The sequence below is a fragment of the Salvelinus fontinalis genome, chromosome 26 (genome assembly GCF_029448725.1).
Source record: "Salvelinus fontinalis isolate EN_2023a chromosome 26, ASM2944872v1, whole genome shotgun sequence".
NCBI classification, from domain to species: domain Eukaryota; kingdom Metazoa; phylum Chordata; class Actinopteri; order Salmoniformes; family Salmonidae; genus Salvelinus; species Salvelinus fontinalis.
Window position 1 is genome coordinate 44807565 of NC_074690.1, and position 20047 is coordinate 44827611.

General features: G+C 44.1%; 1 pseudogene; it reads right to left on the reverse strand.

The window, feature by feature from the left end:
• Positions 1-10771: 10771 nt before the first annotated feature.
• LOC129824430 (EEF1A lysine methyltransferase 4-like) overlaps positions 10772-20047 on the reverse strand; it is a 92953-nt pseudogene continuing 83677 nt past the window's right edge.

The following is a 20047-nucleotide window of genomic DNA, read 5'->3' on the forward strand; positions in this document are numbered from 1 at the left end:
TGTTACCCACTCGCCAACAAATTCTTACAAGGCACCTTGACCTGCGTCCCAGGTATTCCTCATGCGAATGACGGGGATTTGGGCCTGGTCCGGTTGCTGCAGTAAATCCTTCGCGTCCTATGACGGTGCCACGTCGAAAGTCACTGAGCTTTTCAGTAAGGCCATTCTATTGCCACTGTTTGTCTATGGAGTTTGCATAGCTGTGTGCTCGATTGTATACACGTCTCAGCAACGGGTGTGGCTGAAATAGCCGAATCCATTCTTTCGAAGGGGTGTCCACATACTTTTGTATATACAGTGTATATTTTAACCATGTTGTTCGACCAGTAGTCATGAAGAGAGGGAGATGAGGAGCTGAAGCTTGTTAAGACTATTGGGACAGCATAGCTTTTTCTATATCCCCATCTTTTTCTCCCATTTAATTTCTCTGGATCCCTCCGTCTTTTTTTCCTTTGCTGGTATAGTCTATTCTGTTTTCCCCGCTCTCTTGCTGACGCCATTTTGTGAATTTCCAAGAGAGTTTCCCCTTTTTTTCCTTTTAAGATTATTTTTGCTTTTATGATGAAACATTCTCAAAGCAGACTCTAGATGAAAGTGTGCTGTGCTCCCTCTCTCCCTCCCTCTCTCCCTTGCTACCTTCCTCCCCTCCATATCACACTGGCTCACTGCTCATTAGCTTTCTGTCAGTCTTGGTTTCTATCTCCCCCTCACTCTCTCTCTCTCTTTCGTTCTCTCGTTCTCTCTCTCTCTCCGTCTCTCTCTTTTTCTCTGTCTGCAGCCTCCTCTTTGTCACACAGTATCACTCTTTGCCCTCCAACTCTCTCTCTCTCTCTCCCCTTCCATCTCTCTGTCTCTCCCTCCATCCATACTGAGTGAGTGTCAGCATGGTATGAGAGTCTTCTTTGGGGGTCTCTCACTGAGTCCCTGTGATGTGCATAATCACGTGTCTTTCAGGAATAGGTATCTTTACCTATTGCACATATACTCTTCCATCTATCCTTCCCGTCTCTTCTCATCTCCATCTTAGGCTTTGCTCTTCTCTCTATCATCCTTTACATGTTCTCCTCGACCGCTCTTGACAGCCCCCCTCTCCGTCTCTTGACATCTCTTCTCCCTTTCTCTCTTTACCAATTCTGGTGATTCTCTCCCTTCTTTGACAATGTCCACCTCTCTCTCTCCATCTTTCACTCCCTCGCTTTCTCTCTCACCCCCTCCGCTCTTAATGAGGGGTGTTTGCTTCACCATGATCAAAGCACATTCTATACACCCACACACACTCCCACCCCCATGTATACACACAATAACACACACAGCGTACACACACAGGAGTATACACACTCATTAGCCAGCTCTCACAAGTACACACACACTCACATTTGGGTTGAATTGTGACAGCTGTGGTGCTGCAGAGGGATGGTAGAGCTAGAGGCGAGAGAGAAAACAAAAAGAAAGAGACAGACAGGGAGGCATGATGTGGAGAGGAGCAGAGAAAGTGCATTGCACCTTCACTAACCCTGCTCAAATGACACACCACATACACAAGTACACCGATGAAGAAACAAATACACACAGACACACACACGACTCAGAGGGATGTAAGAAGAGTAGGGGGGGGGGGGGGTGAGAGAGGAAGTAAGTGAATGTGAAGAAGGAGAGAAGCTGAGAGAGGAGGTGAGGGAAGGAATGAAAAAGTGGAACGTGGGAAGGTGAGCGAGTAGGGAGAGCCGAGGCAGGTCAGAGGGAGCGAGAGAGAGGAGGTGAGTGAGGAAGCGAGAGAGGAAGCGATCAAATACAGGTTTATTATTCTGACTGGAGCATTCTAATCTGGGCAGGTGGAAACAGGCCCTGTGAGTGACTGAGTTCAGAGGAAGGTTGTCCGAAAGAGGAGAGAGTGACAATCCTCCCATCTGTCCTTCCAGTCCTTTCATACTCCCTTAATTTGCATGCTGTCTGAATAGACAGGCCAATGACTCAGGTCTCTGATTAAAAACAGTGTGTGTGTGTGTGTGTATGTGTGTCTGTGTGTGTACGTATGCATGCGTGTTCTAGACTTCTCTGGAAACAGCCCCCTGCTGACAACTCAGGCAGGACGGACGTCCATCAGCTGATAAGTGATGAACCTGATCCTGTGTTTCATATTCAACTATATACTACAATAGATGTCAGCTTCCTGTACACCATGAGGGTATCATTTACTCAGGACGGCCCAAGACAATTATATGCCAATAAACGTTCCACACGGTCAGGTGGTGGTGGTGGAGTGGTGCGTGTGTGTTTAGGGGGGTGGGGGGAACGGAGCAGGGGGAGGATGTGGTATCACCTGCTGTTAGACTCTGTTGTGAGATGCTGTAATGTGCGTAATCCTACACCCCTCTGGGCTGTGGACTGAGTGTACTGACGTGTGGCTACTGGCGTGTCCAAATTGTGGAACAAACTTCCCCCTAAAGTCACAACAACAAAAAAGAACACTCGCTCTTGTCTTTTCCTACTAGGAATGTACTGAGTACTGAGTTTCATCACTGTAGTTTCTAAAATTTTATTAGGGGAGGGGCCTCCCTCTTCTTTTACAGCGTTTTCTTTTGTTGTTACATCTATATTCCACAAGCATTTTACAAACTGTACATGTCACTATTATTATACATATTATTTTACAGTAGTTACGTAACAAGGATAAAGTAAATTCATATTTTGATATACATTACATCTAGATAGATAGATGTTACTTATACATTATAAATTGTGTTTTCAGTCATTACTCTTATAGAACCTGAACTTGTATACCCGCCCCTCAGCTACTCTCAGTCCATCCTACCTTGTCTAGCTTTCTCCTGTTTGGAGAAGTTCAGGGTGTTAACACTGGATACAATTTCCCCGATCTCCCCTATCTGTATTCAACATGAACAATAATACTTTTTGTTGTTGCTGTGACAGTTGTGACATTCAATGTCATGCTACTGTTGTCCACACGCTACGGACCCATGATGTGATCTGTGACCCGGTCCAAAGACGGTATCGCGTTAGCGTTATACTTGGCACATTACAGTTTTTTTACGATTGCTTACACACTAAAATGTAACTTTTCCCACAATTAGCAAAACCTTACACTCAAGGAGCAAAACACAAGGCTAGCTTTGCACAACTGTAAGTACATTGTCAGCTTCACACTATTTGCAAAACACTAAACACACTTGTATACACCAGACACAGAAGTATATCATGATGTCACTTCCTTGCAATTCCAAAGCACTGTTAAACACAGCCATCAGGTGCACAAACACATGATTGCTAAATTGTAGACACACCAATCAGGTTTAAGCACTATAAAAATGCAGCAGGTAGGTTCACCTGCCTTCAACCACAATGGAAGGAGTCAGAAGAAGAGTGAGGGTGAGAGGAGGAGTACACAGAGAAGGAGGTAGAGGAAGAGGCAGAGGCCGAGCCAGAGGTCAAGGAAGACCTGAAGCAGGAGGAGAACGTGCACAAAGAAGAAGAGGACCAAACTTATCAAATGACATTCGTGAAACACTAGTAGACCATGTTGTGAACCACGGATTGACGCTGAGGGAGGCTGGACTGAGAGTTCAGCCAAATCTTAGCAGATATACAGTGGCATCTGTCATAAGGACTTTTCGACAGGAAAACAGGTAAAAGAAGATCTGTCTACAGTTACAGTAATCAGCCGCTTATTGTATGCACCATATCAGCACTTGTGATACCCCTTCCTGTGACATTGTACAGTAAGTTACATGTATTATTCTCTACATAGGATTGAGGGTCGGGACGACAAGGAGGAAGGGGGCCCATATTCACACAAGAACAAGAGAGAAAGATAATGAACATGGTTTTGGCCAATAATGCTATCAGGCTCAGAACTACAAGCCAACATTATCGGTGACCATGCCATTTTCAATAATGTCCATCAGGTCTCTCAGTCAACACTGGCACGCATCCTGAAAAGACATCAGGTTCAAATGAAATAACTTTATTGAGTGCCTTTTGAGCGGAATTCAGAGAGGGTCAAACGGCTGCGGCATGAGTATGTGGAGGTTTGTATTGTTCACTTTAGCACTGTGATGTTGCATACTGCACACATGACTTCTTTATGCATGAATTCATATATATTGATGAGGCAGGGTTCAACCTCACAAAAGCAAGAAGGAGAGTCAGAAATATCATTGGCCACAGGGCTATAATCAATGTCCCAGGGCCACGTGGCGGTAACATCACCCTTTGCGCTGCCATTTCACAGCATGGGGTTGTCCTCCGTCATGCCAAAATGGGCCCTTACAACACACCTCACATTCTCGCATTTTTGGACCGATTGCACCACATCGTCACAGCGTCACAGCAGGTAATGAAATGCACCAGATGCAATACACGGTCATCTGGGGACAACGTGTCATTCCACCGCTCTGCTTTGGTCCAGAACTGGTTTCAACACCATCCACAGTTGACAGTACTATACCTTCCACCATACTCTCCGTTTCTAAACCCTATCAAAGAGTTTTTCTCTGCATGGCGGTGGTAGGTTTACGATCTCCAGCCCCAGGCTCAGGGACCCCTCATTCAGGCCATGGAGGACGCCTGTGACCAAGTCGACGCCGCAGCTGTGCAAGGATGGATTCGACATTCAAGACGGTTCTTCCCGCGTTGTCTTGATAATGACGATATTGCTTGTGATGTTGATAAAATTCTCTGGCCAGATCCAGCTAGGCGAAGAGATAATGTATAGTGTGTTTACTGTAGTATTTTCTGTACAATAATGTCAATTTATTTCAGATAATTTTTTCTGTTTGTTGTTGTTATTTACTGTAATTGTTACCTGTACTGGATACAGTATTTTATGTTTGTCTGTTTGCTGAGCTAACAGTGTTCTGACTACTGTAGTAGCATGAAAACTGGGACATGTTTTGTTGTGATTCTCCATGTTGACTGATTTGTGTATATGGAGAGAAATAAATGATATTTTCCTCAGTCTGCAGCATTGGTCTTGTGTAGTGTTTGTCTAGTTGCACTTTCTCTGTGTACTTCATTTACACTACTCTAATCACTGACAATTAGACTTGCTAAAAGTGTTTTAGGTTAGCAACAGCAGTGTGTAACTGGTTCAAAAAGATTGAAGTCAAATGAAATGTGTGTGTTTCGTTTGGTAACGAAATATCATTTTTATGAAGTCGTGTATAGTTTTGACAAAAGTGTTCCGTTTTGCAAATGATCTGAAGTTTTTTTTTATTTTTTTTTATTTAACCTTTATTTAACCAGGTAGGCAAATTGAGAACACGTTCTCATTTACAATTGCGACCTGGCCAAGATAAAGCAAAGCAGTTCGACACATACAACAACACATAGTTACACATGGAGTAAAAACAAACATATAGTCAATAATACAGTGAAAAAAATAAAAAAATAAGTCTACAGTATATACAATGTGAGCAAGTGAGGTGAGATAAGGGGGGTGAAGGCAAACAGATATATGTATAAATAAATAAAAATATAAAAAGGCCATGGAGGCGAAGTGAGTACAACACAGCAAGTAAAATAAAAACTAAAAAAAAAAAAAAAAAACACTGGAATGGTTGGTTTGCATTGGAAGAAAGTGCAAAGTAGAGACAGAAATAATGGGGTGCAAAGGAGCAAAATAAATTAATAAATAAATACAGTAGGTAAAGAGGTAGTTGTTTGGGCTAAATTGTAGATGGGTTATGTACAGGTGCAGTAATCTATGAGCTGCTCTGACAGCTGGTGCTTAAAGCTAGTGAGGGAGATAGGTGTTTCCAGTTTCAGAGATTTTTGTAGTTCGTTCCAGTCATTGGCAGCAGAGAACTGGAAGGAGAGGCGTCCAAAGGAAGAATTGGTTTTGGGGGTGACTAGAGAGATATACCTGCTGGAGCGCGTGCTACGGGTAGGTGCTGCTATGGTGACCAGCGAGCTGAGATAAGGGGGGACTTTACCTAGCAGGGTCTTGTAGATGACCTGGAACCAATGGGTTTGGCGACGAGTATGAAGCGAGGGCCAGCCAACGAGAGTGTACAGGTCGCAGTGGTGGGTAGTATATGGGGCTTTGGTGACAAAACGGATGGCACTGTGATAGACTGCATCCAATTTATTGAGTAGGGTTTTGGAGGCTATTTTGTAAATGACATCACCGAAGTCGAGGATTGGTAGGATGGTCAGTTTTACAAGGGTATGTTTGGCAGCATGAGTAAAGGATGCTTTGTTGCGGAATAGGAAGCCAATTCTAGATTTGACTTTGGATTGGAGATGTTTGATGTGGGTCTGGAAGGAGAGTTTACAGTCTAACCAGACACCTAGGTATTTGTAGTTGTCCACATATTCTAAGTCAGAGCCGTCCAAAGTAGTGATGTTGGACAGGCGGGCCGGAGCAGGCAGCGATCGGTTGAAGAGCATGCATTTGGTTTTACTTGTATTTAAGAGCAGTTGGAGGCCACGGAAGGAGAGTTGTATGGCATTGAAGCTCGCCTGGAGGGTTGTTAACACAGTGTCAAAAGAAGGGCCAGAAGTATACAGAATAGTGTCGTCTGCGTAGAGGTGGATCAGAGAATCACCAGCAGCAAGAGCGACATCATTGATGTAAACAGAGAAGAGAGTCGGTCCAAGAATTGAACCCTGTGGCACCCCCATAGAGACTGCCAGAGGCCCGGACAACAGACCCTCCGATTTGACACACTGAACTCTATCAGAGAAGTAGTTGGTGAACCAGGCGAGGCAATCATTAGAGAAACCAAGGCTGTCGAGTCTGCCAATGAGGATGTGGTGATTGACAGAGTCAAAAGCCTTGGCCAGGTCAATGAATACGGCTGCACAGTATTGTTTCCTATCGATGGCGGTTACGATATCGTTTATGACCTTGAGCGTGGCTGAGGTGCACCCATGACCAGCTCTGAAACCAGATTGCATAGCGGAGAAGGTGTGGTGTGATTCGAAATGGTCGATAATCTGTTTGTTGACTTGGCTTTCGAAGACCTTAGAAAGGCAGGGTAGGATAGATATAGGTCTGTAGCAGTTAGGGTCAAGGGTGTCCCCCCCTTTGAAGAGGGGGATAACCGCAGCTGCTTTCCAATCTTTGGGTATCTCAGACGACACGAAAGAGAGGTTGAAGAGGCTAGTAATAGGGGTGGCAACAATTTCAGCAGATAGTTTTAGAAAGAAAGGGTCCAGATTATCTAGCCCGGCTGATTTGTAAGGGTCCAGATTTTGCAGCTCATTAAGAACATCAGCTGACTGTATTTGGGAGAAAGAGAAATGGGGAAGGCTTGGGCGAGTAGCAGAGGGGAGGGCAGTGCTGTTGTCCCGGGTAGGGGTAGCCAGGTGGAAAGCATGGCCAGCCGTAGAAAAATGCTTATTGAAATTCTCAATTATAGTGGATTTGTCGGTGGTGACAGTGTTTCCTATCTTCAGGGCGGTTGGAAGCTGGGAGGAGGTGTTCTTATTCTCCATGGACTTTACGGTGTCCCAGAACTTTTTTGAATTTGTGTTGCAGGAAGCAAATTTCTGCTTGAAAAAGCTAGCCTTGGCTGTTCTAACTGCCTGTGTATATTGGTTTCTGGCTTCCCTGAAAAGTTGCATATCACGGGGGCTGTTCGATGCTAATGCAGAACGCCATAGGATGTTTTTCTGTTGGTTAAGGGCAGTCAGGTCAGGAGAGAACCAAGGGCTATATCTGTTCCTGGTTCTAAATTTCTTGAATGGGGCATGCTTATTCAAGATGGTGAGGAAGGCATTTTAAAAAAATGACCAGGCATCCTCTACTGACGGGATGAGATCAATATCCTTCCAGGATACCCCGGCCAGGTCAATTAGGAAGGCCTGCTCGCTGAAGTGTTTCAGGGAGCGTTTGACAGTGATGAGTGGAGGTCGTTTGACCGCTGACCCATTACGGATGCAGGCAATGAGGCAGTGATCGCTGAGATCTTGGTTAAAAACAGCAGAGGTGTATTTGAAGGGCAAGTTTGTTAGGATGATATCTATGAGGGTACCCGTGTTTACGGAATTAGGGTGGTACCTGGTAGGTTCATTAATAATTTGTGTGAGATTGAGGGCATCAAGCTTAGATTGTAGGGTGGCTGGGGTGTTGAGCATGTTCAAATTTAGGTCACCTAGCAGCACGAGCTCTGAAGATAGATGGGGGGCAATCAGTTCACATATAGTGTCCAGAGCACAGCTGGGGGCAGAGGGTGGTCTATAGCAGGCGGCAACGGTGAGAGACTTGTTTTTAGAGAGGTGGATTTTTAAAAGTAGAAGTTCAAATTGTTTGGGAACAGACCTGGATAGTATAACAGAACTCTGCAGGCAGTCTTTGCAGTAGATTGCAACACCGCCCCCTTTGGCCGTTCTATCTTGTCTGAAAATATTGTAATTGGGGATAAAAATGTCTGAATTTTTGGTGGTCTTTCTAAGCCAGGATTCAGACACGGCTAAAACATCCGGGTTGGTAGAGTGTGCTAAAGCAGTGAACAGAACAAACTTAGGGAGGAGGCTCCTAATGTTAACATGCATGAAGCCAAGGCTATTACGGTTACAGAAGTCATCAAAAGAGAGCGCCTGGGGAATAGGAGTGGAGCCAGGTACTGCAGGGCCTGGATTCACCTCTACATCACCAGAGGAACAGAGGAGAAGTAGGGTAATGGTACGGCTAAAAGCTATGAGAATTGGTCGCCTAGAGCTACCAGAGCAGAGAGTAAAAGGAAGTTTCTGGGGGCGATAAAATAGTTTAAAGGAATAATGTACAGACAAAGGTATGGTAGGATGTGAATACAGTGGAGGTAAACCTAGGTATTGAGTGATGATGAGAGAGATCTTGTCTCTAGAAACATCATTGAAACCAGGTGATGTCATCGCATATGTGGGTGGTGGAACTGCAGGGTTGGATATGGTATAGAGAGCAGGGCTAGAATCTCTACAGTGAAATAAGCCAATAAACACTAACCAGAACAGCAATGGACAAGGCATATTTACATTAAGGAGAGGCAAGCTTAATCGAGTGATAAATAAGGGTCCAGTGAGTAGAGGTTGGTTGGGGTCGTGGCGATCCAGACAGCTGGCCGGGTATATGGCTATCGGTAGCAGCATAGGATGGAGGTCTGTTTGTAGATACCTCGTGCGTTTCCGTCGGTAGGTTCCGTGTAGTGGGGTTTTGTTCAGATAGCAGCCGATAAGACAGCTAACGATTAGCGGGCCTCAGATGAGCGTTCAGGTAACGCCGGGACGGAGGTGCCGGTTGGATAAATCCCTCGGGCAGATAACGTCGGCAGTCAGTCGTGAAGGCCCGGTGGGGTTCCGTATCTGCAGCAGCAACAAAGAAGCGGGTCCGGATGGTGATGGAACTCCTCAGCTGGCTAGCTCCAGCATGATTTGAGTTAGCTCCGGGGTCGACGTAAGCCAATAGTCACACGGTATGCAGCTAGCTAGCTGCGAAATCAAGGTGCAAGTGTCCAGAGGCTGCGGTTGGAATCCGGGGAAACTGAGAGAAAAAAAGTCCCGGAATGCTCCGGTCCGAGTCGCGTTGCACAAAAGTGCCGGTAGATTATCGAGCTAGAGGAATAGCTGATGACCGCAAAAACGTGGGCAGCTGAAACACCAACGCTAGCCAGCAAACCGGCTAATTTCGGGGCAGCTACAGATTAGCTTCTGGCTAGCTATCGGAGTAGCTTCTGGATTAGCTTTCAGGCTAGCTTCTGAATTAGCCCCTGGCTATCTTCCACGATGGATTTTCAGATTGAGGTAAATAGTACTTATTGTAATTGGTGAAGCGGGTTGCAGGAAAGCTTTTGCAGGAAAGCTTTTGTAGTTGAGTTCTTGGATAATAAAATAAATAAAAGATATGTGAAGAAAAGGTGTAAATATATATATATACAGGACACGACACGACAACACGGAAAAATACGTCTGAACTGCTAAGCCACCTTGGTATGAAAAAAAAAAAAAAAAAAAAAAAAAAGTGAAGTGTCGTGCTAATTGTGTGTAGTGTTTTGACAGACCATTCCCTGTTTTCAAAAGTGTCCTTAAACAATTTTTTTAAAACTGTAAAGAGCTGATCATTCAGTCGTCACGGCGCAAAACATTATTGGACAAGTTTAGGTGCCACCTTCTCCATTTCAAAATGCTTGTCTCACATCCTCTAGTAAGTCAGGATCAAGTGTGTGTGTGTGTGAAGGGCTGGGATTGTCATAACGTCCCAGTGTAAAATACCTGCTGAATGGTGCTTCACATTGACTGGTTAGAGGGAAGTGCTTTGGTGACACTATGTGAATACAGGAGCCCACGATCTCTGACGTCCTCACCGGCAGAGGAGGAACACGGTCCTCTGTTTTAGTGCAATCACATTCCTAGGGTTGGTTGTCTGATTGCAATGTGTGTGTGTCTGCAACCTTGTAGTTGTGTGGTCTTGTGACCGAATGACCGATGGCTAGCCTTTAGCTCAGTGAGCTAACAATGTCCTTTAAAGCTAGCGTCCTTAATTGAAACAATAACAAAGCGGGCACCCCGCTTCTGTTTCAGTAAAACGCTGAGGGATGGGCCTGGAGAAATGTACACTCTCAAATACATAGACAGGACTATGGATGCAAGGACTAACCATCCATGATATCAACATTAACCATGTATTGAGGCTAAAAAGTGTTTGTTTACATTTACCTTGTCCACAAACATTGAAGTAAAACAAGCGTATATTTCAGGTGCTGATGGTGTGCGACAGTTGAACAAAGCTCATGAGGCATTTATAAGTTATATTCTTCAAGAATCAACAGGTATATGCAGTATAATTTATTTATTCGTCCCAAAATAGATGTCGCAACTAAGGATTCTAGCCTTAAGGTGTGTACCGATACTATAACGAGACGACCTGGGTTTGAGTCCAGGAATTCTATTCCATATCAAGTAACTCATGCAAGCAGTAAAGTTTGATTTAAAAAAAAAACAGATTAAAAAACACCTTATGGAACAGCGGGGACTGTGAAGCAACACAAAAATAGGCACAGGCACATGCATACACACGATAGCATACGCACTATACACACACATACACGTGGATTTTGTACTGTAGATATGTGGTAGTGGTGGAGGAGGGGCCTGAGTCTGTGAATGTATTGTAATGTTTTTAAAATTGTATAAACTGCCTTGGCCGCAGCTAATGGGGATCCATAATGAATACAATTTCAAAAACACAGACAGGAGATGAAGATATGAGGCTTTTAAATCTGTTAAACCTGTGTGTGTGTGTGTGTGTGTGTGTGTGTGTGTGTGTGTGTGTGTGTGTGTGTGTGTGTGTGTGTGTGTGTGTGTGTACAGTTCCTCGTAACTCCTTCAGCACCTGGGCAATAAGGACACATCCGAGGACACTATCCAGGGGTCCTTCTGCTCTACCAGCATGGCGTCCAAGGTGCCCTTCTCCAGGACCACGTTGTACGAGGCGTCTGGGAAGGAGAGTTGGCGCTTGTCTATCTGGTGTCAGGTCATGCCCGGGCATATGGCATCGTGCCTGGCACACATGGTGTCGACGCACACAGAGGGGTAGTCTGTTGGTTATGAAGTGGTAGCCAGCGCATGTCATTGCTCATAGAGCTGTTACCAGAACCTGGGAGAGGAGAGAGGGGAGGGGAGGAGAGCAGAGGGGAGAGGCAATTATCCGTTTCCTGATCAGTTAAGCCTAATCAATAAAACACCATGGAAACGTGAGCAGGAAGTCATGAAACACACCATCACATTGGTCTGAAGACCAGAGGAATCAATGGCATACTGTAGGTTGATTAAAAACATGCATTCAGTTAATCCATCACTTGTGATGGTAGGGATATAATCCATCTAACCATCACATGGTTTATGGTAGGAGGAAGGGATGGGAGGCAGGGAGGTGTGTGTATGTGCGTGCATGGTTTTGTGCGGCTAGTGGAAAGGGATGGGAGGCAGGAAGGATTGGGAGTAGTCTCCATCACTAGCTCTATGTTCGACAACACAACACTACTGTATTATAGAAGAGCCTAGAGGCGGCCAATGTAAGGCAGCACATGTAAGGCTATGGGGACACAGAGGAAATTCAAGGGCGTCACAGTTGAGCCAATGTAAGAGAGTGAGAGATCTCTCTAATGGTCTTTCTACTACAGCCTCTGCCAAAAACACATTACCTTAATCGAACACACACACACACACACACACACACACACACACACACACACACACACACACACACACACACACACACACACACACACACACACACACACACACACACACACACACACACCTAATGTGCTTTAAACAATTACTGGCACACACTTTACCCAAAAGATCACACGCACACTGCCCCAAAACACACACACACGCTTCCTCGAGGTCCCTTGAAGTCCCAAACTTTAAAAGAATCCCTGACGCACTGTTTCTGCACTTTTGCCGTGTCACCCTGTGTACTTAAAGAAGACGTGACATGCATGCATGCGCGTGCGCACACACACACACACACACACACAAACAAACTTTGACTGCACCATGCTGGACACACACACATCCACACACACCCAGGGGCGGTGTGGTGTGTGTGACCCTGACTGTCAGCCTTGCTGACGCAGAATCATCGACGGCTTCAATCATTACAGGCAGGCCAGGCTTCCCCGTGACGGATCATCTAAAGATCTATTCATTAACTAGGGTTAAGCCCTCCCCTCCTGGAGGTATGGAAGGGAGAGGAGGTCATCTGATCTGGTAGGTTGGTGGGTCAGACAGGGAGAGAGAGAGAGATAGAGTCTTTAAGAGAGGTAAATAGAGGGTAAAAACTGAATCTGTGTTACAGGAAGGGGAGTGGAGGTGTACTCTAACGTTAGGCCATCCTTGCTGTTCTGTTCGGACTGCAGTGAACTGAACTGCACAAAGTCTACTCTCAGTGATTAATAAACACCAGGGGGTTTGTCTGGTCTGGTGCTTAGCTGGCTCTGTAGTCTGTACAGCTACAGTACATCCTCTCCACTCCTCTCCTCTGACTCTGCTCTGGGGGAACTACCAGGCGTAGCTCAGTTTGGTTGGTGTGGCGGGAAAGAAAAGGCAAGGGCAAAGCTGAGAGCTGTTAGGAGGGGCAGGGGGTTGGGTGTGTGTGCGTGTGCTGGAGGAAGTATTGTGTGTGTGTGTGTGTGTGTGTGTGTGTGTGTGTGTGTGTGTGTGTGTGTGTGTGTGTGTGTGTGTGTGTGTGTGTGTGCCAGAGAAGGGTTTATTGCACCACTAGTTCAGGTAGCACATTGGAATCTGCAGCACCTCCATTTTAAACCTGTGGCTGATGATGCTCGTTATCACCTTACTTCTACAACCAATTCAACACTGCCTTCCAGATGGGTGTGTGTGTATGTGTGTGGTGTATGTGCAAGGTGCATGTGTCTGTGTGCGTGTGTCTGTGTGCCTGTGTGTGCATGTGTGTGCACGCGTATATGTGCGCGTGTGCGTGTAAAAGAGATATGGTGTGCGAATTTAAATTGCTGATCTCGTTATCACCCTCACACTTCAAACAACACCTATAGTATGTCACCTCATCCAGCCTAAGGTATTTATACCAGGCCCTCTTTGACTCAACCTCTGGTGTGTGGTGGTAAACATCAGGAATGCCTTCTCTCTTCTGAACACAGTTCTATCTCATTTAAGAGCAGCATACAAAGCAGGGATTGGGGTCAATTCCAGTCGATTCAGAAAGTAAACCAAAATCCAATTCTAAATGTCCCTAATTGAAAATCATTGAAGAGATTGGTAATTGAAATTACTGCCTACTTCCTGACTTGAATGGAATGGAAATGGAATTGCCACCAGCCCTTACAACCTTAAAAGTGGACAGGGTCATTAGAGAGGAAGGAAGAGGATGGGACTGGTCATGATTATTATAATGGCATTTAGTCATACTTTTGAGTGACGGATGGGGAGATGCACTAGAAAATCAAATAATGGGCGAGAGGAAAATCAGACTGAGAGAGTGAGGAAAAGTGTTTGTGTGTGTTTTGGGGCACTCTAGTGTAAGAAAGCTAAATGAACCAGGGGTTAAAGGTTAAGGGGAAAGGGGGATACCTAGTCAGTTGTACAACTGAATGCATTCAACTGAAATGTGTCTTCCTCATTTAACCCATCCCCTCTGAATCAGAGGTTAGGTTTAGGGTTAGGAGTTAGGGTTAGGTTTAGGATTAATGTTAGGTTTTTGGGTTAGGGTTAAGGTTAAGGTTAAGGTTAGTGTTAGCGTTAGGGGTTAAAGAAAATAGGATTTTGAATTGGAATCAATTGTGTGTCCCCACAAGGTTAGTTAAACACGACTGTGTGCTGTGTGTGTGTCTGTGTTCTGGAGATCAGCGTGACAAACACAGTCTAAACCCCTGATGACTCTCTCTGTGACATTTGCAACAGTGAGAGGACCAGCACATATGTTGTTCTGTCACCTTCATCCATAGTTACTGTACAGTTTGTTCATCTCAGCAGAAATGGGGGGAAAAATGACTTTCAGGCATCTGTTTGTTGATGCTTAAAATCTGTGTTATTGGTAACACTTTATTCATGATTTTTCCTAGCCACTGTGCTTCTGCCTCGGCATTGGGGTTTTAGGCTGGGTATCTGTTAAGCATTGCTGATGTAAAAAGGGCTTTATAAAAATACATTTGATTGATTGATAGCGTCGTTTAAAGTCTGAATGGTGTCTCTATAGAGCCCAGCGTGACTACGTGTGAGTGTTGATTTTTGGCAGCTATTTTAGATTTAGTTTAAAGTCTTAGTCTTTTGAATAAAAACATATTTTAGTCTTAGTCACGCTTGAGTTATTCCATCCTTCTTAGTTGTTGTTGTTGTTCTCAGTCGACTAAAACGCCGGACAAGTTTAGTTCTAACTTTAGTCACAGTCATTTTTGTTATTTTAGTCATATAGTCAATGCATTTTCTATTAAATGATTCCCATCTAACTCTAACTTCCATCGTGTGCACATTCAGTCTTGTCCAACTATACCTACTAGTATACATACCCTCCTATATCTTAGCTGGCAACATTGCTATTGTGGCATATAGTCATGACTAAGTATATACTACAACCTCTGACTACAGGTTAAACAATTTACAGTGCAGATTTTCTCCCCATCATCTGTCAGAGTGGGGTAAACAACAGTAATTCAATTTGAAAAGGGGGATATTCTGAGCTTTCCAAAAATCCCATAAATATTGCTGTACTCCTTAAATTCAGCAATAGCATTAGTAATTCCAACCCGGGAAAAAAGTTACTGCAACTCATATTTGCGGCCCGCGAGTGTGCGAGATGAAAAACGGTGCACATGCCAAAATAAAGCTTCGGATGTGATCAAAGTAAAAATGGCCAATATGAACATTATTGTTTCTACATCGAATTTAGGTTAGAGACTTTCATTCTGCCATTGAGATGATTCCAATACATCTTCTGCAAAGGCTTGAGAGCTCTATTTTTGGCTGGCGTTAAGGAGGCGCAAGGATCAAACGCACGTTAGTTGGCAATTTTGTCATGTAAAAACGGGCGCAGTGGCATTTTCCAACCCTAATGCCTATTCTGCAGTTTACCTGTCTAATATCAGTTCGCTTACGTTGAATGGAGAGGAGTGGCAAAATTTGAATGGTGTGTCCTTCAAAAAAAGGGACAATGTGACAAATTCATGCAGTGCTAATGGTAAATGGTAAGAACCCCAAAAAAGCAGGTCTTAATGGTAACACAGTTGATAATGGCATGGCTTTTGAGAGGCTATTGTGCCAGTGAATCTCATATTTAGAAACATATTGATTCATTTGATTAAAAAAACAAGCATAGCCTACCCTCCCGTTAATCAAGGACGGTTCAGCAGTCGCTCTTTTTATCCTGGCCATTAGCCAAGTAGCCTATGAATAAAGGGGTTTATAAGGTCTACTGAGAATGCTTTGAAGATTTTGCCCTCATGCTTTTTTATTATTCACAATTAACATACCTGCATGCCTCTTTTAGCTTCTTCAAGTAGGCTATCCATTTCCACGTATCTCTTGTCTGATTACCAAAGACAGCTCCAAACTATTCGATCCTCCGATAATGCCATACCAACGCCATATTTCTGTGAGGATCTGCTTCGCACATACTGTAGACAACGATACAAGAGCCTAGTATTTTGCATAGACGTGCAAATGTTATGTGTAAAGACATGCAGGCCTGCATGTGCAGTGCACACAGCGCCATGGAACGAGAGAAGAGGTTTATGAGGTCATGCTTCTGACCCCATCCTATTTAGAAATATACAGATTGTTTTTTACTAATCTGAAATGGAAAACAAGCAAACACTCCATAGGCTACCCTTACCTTAGGGCCTAGGCTACTATGATGAAGATTGATTCAACAGCAATGGGTCGTGTTTATTATAAGTAGCCTATCCATAAAAGGTGTTTAATGGTCTGTTCAGATTGCCTTGAACTGAAAATATACTGCACACATACGTGTACCTGCATACTTAATTTCGCTTGATCAAGTATCTATCCCCATCTCTAAAGAGCGCCACTCCTCCGGGTAAGAAAATATGGGCTCCTTCAATTCTATTGAAATGATTAAGTCCTATAATGCAGTATCAACAGTAAGCCTAGACTACATTCCGCTTATTGTGAACATGCCTCACACATACAATACAATTTACGGGAGTGTAACGGCTGTCCTCCTCCTCTTCAGACGAAGAGGAGGAGTAGGGATTGGACCAAAGTGCAGCGTGATATTTGGACTTAACGAAGTTTATTAAAGTACAGACGAAAACCGAACACACTTCAACAAACTACAAAATAAGAAAACGAACGATGTAGACAGACCTGAACATGGAACTTACATAAAGACACGAAGAACTCACGAACAGGAACAGACTACATCAAACGAACGAACAAACCGAAACAGTCCCGTGTGGTGCAACATACACAGACACAGAAGACAACCACCCACAAACAAACAGTGTGAACAGCCTACCTTTATATGGTTCTCAATCAGAGGAAAACGTCAAACACCTGTCCCTGATTGAGAACCATATAAGGCTAATTACAAACAACCTAAACATAGAAACACAAAACATAGAATGCCCACCCCAACTCACGTCCTGACCAACTAAACACATACAAAAATAACAGAAAACAGGTCAGGAACGTGACAGGGAGCCTGTATTTTTTATTTTCTGAGTAGTGCGATGCGTAAAGACATGTAGGATAGGCTAGGCTCATTGAAGCCAATTACAACAATGTTAACTGCCAATACTCCAAACATAGGCTATTGAGCAAACACTGGATGTTATTTTTTTTTACTGTTGCTATTACTCGTAACTGTAGCCTATGCTGTCAATAGTCTACAGAACTTGAGAGAAACACATGCAGTACTAAGCCATGGAACACATTGATTGGCCATTGAGTGACCTTGTCACACCTACAACTTGTTTATTCAGTAAAACCAGCCCTGGGTACATTGTGTACCCAAAATGCTTCCACAGCACTGCACTGTGGAATGACTCCAGATAACCTGAGTTTTACAAAGAGAAGAGGGGTAGACTAAATTGATTACATGGTCTGGGAAGTACTCTGTGGTCCTCAGGCTACCTCTAACCACCTGTAACCCCATAACACAAACCATACAAACACTACCCAATTCATGTTTATGCCATGCTTACTGTAAATTGATCTAGCTTAGGTGTTAGCTTGTAAATATTTTTGCCAATTTACCGTCACCTTGTGCAGAGCTAGGGGTTGGAAGCACGTGTTGGTGGAATCAGATTGTGTACCATCTACAACCAAATACACATGTTTACTCTGCTGAAGGTAGCTACCAGTTTAGCACTGACTACCATAGCATAGATACAATTGATTGACAGTGTGTACACCAACAAAATATAGCTATATGATTTAGCTGATTGCTTTCAGAGTTTAATATAGGACTGTAACTTTAGCTAGCTAACTTACCTAGGTAGTCCAGCTAGGCTAGCAAGCTAGCTAACGTTAGGTTACATCTAATCAAGAATCTTCTCTTTGTTGTGAAGGAAAACAATTGATGGTGTCACATAACTTCTCAGCTGTTTTTTAAATGGATTCCCCATCAGTTCAGTATGATAACCCCGCTGGCAGCATCAGGGTACATCTCTGGTATGTAGAATAGTGAAAGAGAATTCACTTTTGCACTTGTTTGTAAGTAGCACAGCCAGGCACAGAACAGAACACCACACATGCATGATGAAAAAACGGTAGTGAAAATATAATATTGTAAAAAGAAAAATCATGCCTACAGAAGTTCTGAGATTGCTGTATGTTGTTCTTTCGAAGTACACAATGCCATCATCCAAGTTTGTAGGCACGCCCCATCTACCTTAGGGGGAGGTAGCTGCAATCACTATGAATGCCGGACCTTGTGGTTCACTAAGAGCAGAAAATACACAAGAAGTCGAAACTTCCCGATTCTACCAGTGAAATGAAAATGTGCTAGTTCTAGCTTGTGGTTTGGATAAAGGTGATGTTTATGACAAAAACGTAATAGTATTTAATATAGTAAGGACTATATGCCGTGGCAGAGCCAGGATGAAATTCCCTTTTAAGATATTAAACTAGAAAAGTACTTCTTGTATTTGAAGTATATTATATACATTTGTATTATATTTAAGTATACTTCAGTATACTTGTACTATATTAAAATATAATTTGGTTACCATTGCGTTGGGATTGTTAAAATAGTGCCGTTAATGTCCGTTAGTTTCAAGTGAGTTTCAAGTGAAATTCTCGTCTCGTTACATTTTCATCAACGAAAACGAAAAAAAAATTGTAATGGTTATCGTTTGTTTTTTTCTTCAGGATATCTGGTCTCCTTATCTTCATTAGTTTTTGTCAGGAAGAATAGGTCGTTGACAAATATTTTTCGTCATAGCTATTGTTGACCAAATGAACACTGGTACAGTCAGTTGGTAGAGCATGCCGCAAGCAACGGCAGAATAGTGGGTTCCCGGGACCACCCGTACATCAAATGTATGCACGCGTGACTGTAAGTCGCTTTGGATAAAAGCATCTGCTAAATGTCAAATTTAAGTTTTGTTAAGTTCAGTTTGATAGGACTGACCTGTTATGGAAATGGCAAGAAGACTAATAAAAAAAGGCATTTTTGTACTGTTAAGTTGTTTCGATCTGAAAGGACAGGACTGCTAATAGCTACAGTTTGCCCTCTGATTTTGACATATTGCTTTACCCCTTTCTAATTCTGATTGGTCGATGTGATGGATGTGACATGTCTGTCTGTCCTAAGGGCTCTGTGGTCTCTCTTCATGCCCAGGTTTGGTGCTCCTTAGGACTCATCTAGGCCCCCCTCCTCAGGTCCCACATCTCCACGTCACAGACCACGCATCGTTTCCAAAGGGTTCTCCCTGCTGACTCTGCATACGTGTGTGTGTGAGCGTGCACTTGTGCGTGTTTCCATGGACGGGAAGAGGAGCGGAGGAAGGGGTATCACATGACAGCTCATTCCTGCGGGTTCACAACTATTATAGTCGCCGGGCTGTCGTCAAGGACATCGCTCCTGTTCCGTCTCTGACATCAGCTGCACCGGTCGGGACCCCTGACCTTAACACACACACTGCTGCCATGGCAACAAGTGCACATTTTCTGGCATCCTGGACATGTAAGTAGAGCGGACCAGCAGGGATGTGTGTGGGTGGTGAGCAAAGGTGTGTGCGTGTGTGTCTGTGTGTGTACGCGCACACACGTGTGTTTGTGTCTGTCTGTCCATCCAGTCTGGACGGAGCCTGTCCAATTGATTTTCCTCCAGCTGGAAGCATCTGTGTGTGAATCTCCTGATCTCCTGCACGTCCTAACGGGATTAACCAGGGAACCAGAGCACAGCACTAAAGATAGACGTGTCACATAGCCTCTGCCTGCGAGCAGTGTGTGTGTGTGTGTGTGTGTGTGTGTGTGTGTGTGTGTGTGTGTGTGTGTGTGTGTGTGTGTGTGTGTGTGTGTGTGTGTGTGTACTAGGGGAGGGGGCTGCCATTGTTGAAGGGGTACTGCTCTGTGCTCGCTAGGTTGCCAAAAATGGTGGTGG